Source organism: Pituophis catenifer, unplaced genomic scaffold (assembly GCF_029215685.1).
Source record: "Pituophis catenifer annectens isolate HBS135680 unplaced genomic scaffold, rPitCat1.0.hap2 SCAF_8, whole genome shotgun sequence".
Classification (NCBI taxonomy): Eukaryota; Metazoa; Chordata; class Lepidosauria; order Squamata; family Colubridae; genus Pituophis; species Pituophis catenifer.
Genome location: NW_027256888.1, coordinates 28,191,890 through 28,195,754, shown reverse-complemented (window position 1 = coordinate 28,195,754; position 3,865 = coordinate 28,191,890).

The window sequence follows — 3,865 nt, the reverse complement described above, 5'->3', positions numbered from 1 at the left end:
GTTCCACCTCAAAAACTTTTGTTAGAGTTTCTTCCTTGAGGTACAGCTATCTTAACTCCCTCCATTTGTTCCTGATCAGCTAAATTATTATTATTCCAACCAGGATCAACTAATGGAGACTTAACTTCTGCAGCAACGGGCTGAACAGCCCCCACTTGGGTTTTATCCCCAAAAAAAGCCATAGCTGCCTTTTGAATTTGTGACCTCTCCCCAGGGGAGAACAAATAACCCAATATATGCTGTAACTCTGCAAAAGTATACAGATTGGTTCTCAAGAATAAATCCAATGACTCAGACAACTTGATCAAATCCGCCTATAAAGATGGCATATGTCTTTTATAATCTTCCAGATCAGAAGATGTCAAAGACACATTCACAAAAGCCGCAATACCATTCGGCATTCCTCTTAAAGGAAACATTCCTTTAGTTTGTGAACATGTAACATGAGGAGAAGTGGATGGATTCTGTTTCACAGTTACTGACAATTCACCCAACTCCTTCTCCAGCTGCCCATATTACTGCCCTGCTGAAGTCTCTTCCTCTCTGCTCCCAGCAGCAACATCAATTCCACCCACAACTTGGATTATACGAAGGAGGGGGAGGTGAGCATGTAGCATAAGCTAAAGGATTCCAACCTTCCTCTTCTTCTTCCTTCCCATACAAAACTCTAGAACTTCTTGGGGAAGAGGGGTTAAACTACTGAACATGGAACTGAGGTTCAACATATAACAATTGAGCTTTCAACTTCTTTTTTCACCAAAACGTTCTTCAAAACATTGATCCAACTTTGGTCTGACTCCCCAAACTTACTCCATCTATAATTAGGCTGTATCAACACAAACGTCAGCCAAACCTCCTTACAATAATTAATCATAGTCACCTTATCTAATACCTTTGTACAAGCTTTCAACCAATCCTCTAACCACTGTACTAACAATTTCCCTAGTGGAGATATGGGGGATGGAGGGTATTTCAGTCTCAGCAGCACTTTTCCCTAGTAAAGGCCCCATACTGTCCCTAGCCTGTATTACACTAATTATACACACAAATCATACAGGCCATACACACACAAATATACACAAATCCAAACCACCAAAAAGAAAACATATACTCACTCCTGGTGCACCGAAGTCTTCAGGAACGTTCCTCTCTGTCCAGGCATTCAGGTCTCCACCTCAAGGTTCATAGAAAAGCAATTCCGGCTGGAAAGGAAATAACCCCATCTCACTGAAATCAGTGTTTGTGCGCACGTATCAGGGAATTCCATTCCAGACAGAATGTTTTCAGTCCCTTCGGGCACCAATTGTGGTCAACAGGTAAACCCCATTATTGTTTTAAAGAGACAGAAACTAAAATAATCCTGGGACAGAGTTTTTATTTACTTTGCAAAGGGCCTTTCTCTCTAGAGTAGAGAAAGATGGAAATAAAACAATTTACACGAGTTTTTATAGTCTTCAGGAACATCAGAATACACGTCAATAAAGTACCTTGGGAATCAGTTTCAGATCTTACATAACATCTTATATAACATATGTAGTACATAATCCACCCTGGAAATTCCCCAATTCCCAACAGAAATACCCCTCAAAAACATCAATTGCGTACTTCCTTTAATTAATGAGGGCAAGTTAACCCAAGAGCATATTTCCTGCAAGATAAACATCCTCTAAAAAACACAGGAATTACACACTTCCTTTCTCATGTTCTTAAATGTCAGCTAAATTATATAATCAGGTTATACAAGGTAAAACAAAGCCTTAACATGATTTTAAAATGGCGTAACTCAGGTTATGCTTTTACAGGAATAATTCTTATTTTTCTCACAATAGTAAAGCAGTAAGGGGGAGGGCTACCTGTGCAAACGAGGGTATAAATTGGTGATAGAAATTAGCAAACCCCAGAAAACTCTGCAACTGTTTCCTGGTTTTTGGGGCTTGCCAATCTAAGACCGCTTTGACCTTATTGGGGTCCATCTCTACTCCTTGTGGTGATATCCTAAAACCCAGATAGTCAAGGGTCATCCGGTGAAAGTCACATTTGGAGAGTTTGACATATAAACGGGCGTTTAACAATTTCCTGAGCACTTGGCGAACTAACTTGACATGTTCTTCCATCGTCTGAGTATATATAAGGATGTCGCCCAAATAGACAAGCACGCCCTTATACAAGTGTTTATGTAGCACCTCGTTTATGAGCTGCATGAACACTGCCAGTGCCCCTTGAAGCCCAAACAGCATTACATGGAACTGGTAACTGCCCACGGGACAGTTGAATGCTGTTTTCCACTCATCCCCTGCTTTAATCCTGACCCTATAATAAGCTTCGCGGATGTCTAATTTCATGAAATAACGACCCTCCGAAAGCCTGGCCATCATGTCTTTTATCAGGGGAGAGGATATAAATGCTCCACACAAAATACATTGATGTCCCTGAAGTCAACACACAAGCGCAACCCACCATCCTTCTTTTCCCAGAATAGGACAGGGGCTGCTACCCGGGACCTAGCAGGCTGAATAAATCCCCTTTTAAAGTTCTTTTCGATGTAAGATCTCATTTCTGCCAACTCCTTTGGGGTCATAGAGTACATTTTAGGTTTTGGTAAAGATGACCCTGGGATAATCTCAATACTACAATTGATGGGGCAATGAGGTGGTAGAACATCACACTCCTTTTCACTGAAAACATCTTTTAAGTCAGAGTACTCCACAGGGAAAGCCACCCCTCTACCCTCTTACACTGAGTCCTATGCTCCTCACTACCAGTTGGGCCCCTGGCATGTGGGTGGCTTTCATGTGGGAGTGAATTGGGACCTAGCCCTATCTGTAGATGCCGACAACTACCTCCCCACCATATGGTGGGGCCCCACTTATCCAACCAAGCCAAACCGAGGACTATCTCCTTGGTGATTCTGGGTACTACAATGAAGTGTATTTCCTCCCTATGTTGACCTATTTCCATTATCATTTTGCTGGTGACATGGGTTGCTGGTTGACCCCCCAACAAAGACCCTGTTGTGGCCTGTACACGGCCTGTGTGGCTTGTGGCTGATTCGGACAGCGAGGAGGCTGGTGTGATGCTGCACCAACAGCTTGTGCAGCTGGCACTCGAGTCAGACAATGAGGCTGGAGAAGATGTGGTGCCAGAGGCGGGGATTCAGCCAGGGCCTTCAGAATCTCCAGAAGCTCCCTTAAGTGAAGAGGATGAAGAGGAGGAGCCTCTTCTCGATGCACGGGCACGCAGAGCTGCCAAAAGGCAGGAGTGGCTCCTCAGGAGGAAGTCTCCTCGAGAGTAAGGCTTGGGGCTAATTGGCCACTCCCTTAGCCTATTTAAGGAGGAATGCTGACTGAAGCAATTTGCAGGGAACAACTTCGTTCACTCTCCTTCGTGCCTTGATCTTAGTTCTTTGCAAATTGCTTCTGGACTTTCTGCCAATCGTAGTAAGATTAAGATTATTTATTCTTTGGATTTTTGTAGGCTGTTAAGAAAGTTAATTAACAGCCTTTGTTTGGAAAAAAAACTTATTTAATTTAGTAAACTAAGGTTTGTACAGACTTTGTGCTGCATTCTTTGGGGTCCATAGCCACCCCCATGCTTATTAGACACCATGTGCAACCTGAGTCAATGAGGGCTACACCATTGGATCAATGTCATCCTCACTATCACTGGTCTCCAAGTCCTCAGTGGGAGGGGACCTCTCCTCCAACGGGGTTAGTGGCGTCTTTGGTACCTGTTGTGTTCCCCGGGACTGTTCTGGTGTGGGTCGGATGGTTTTCCTAGCAGATCCCTGTTTTGTACTGCTAGGACCCAGTGTAGTCTTGGTTCCATCCTAGCAGTCCGCGGCTCTGTGGCCTGGTTTTCCACACTG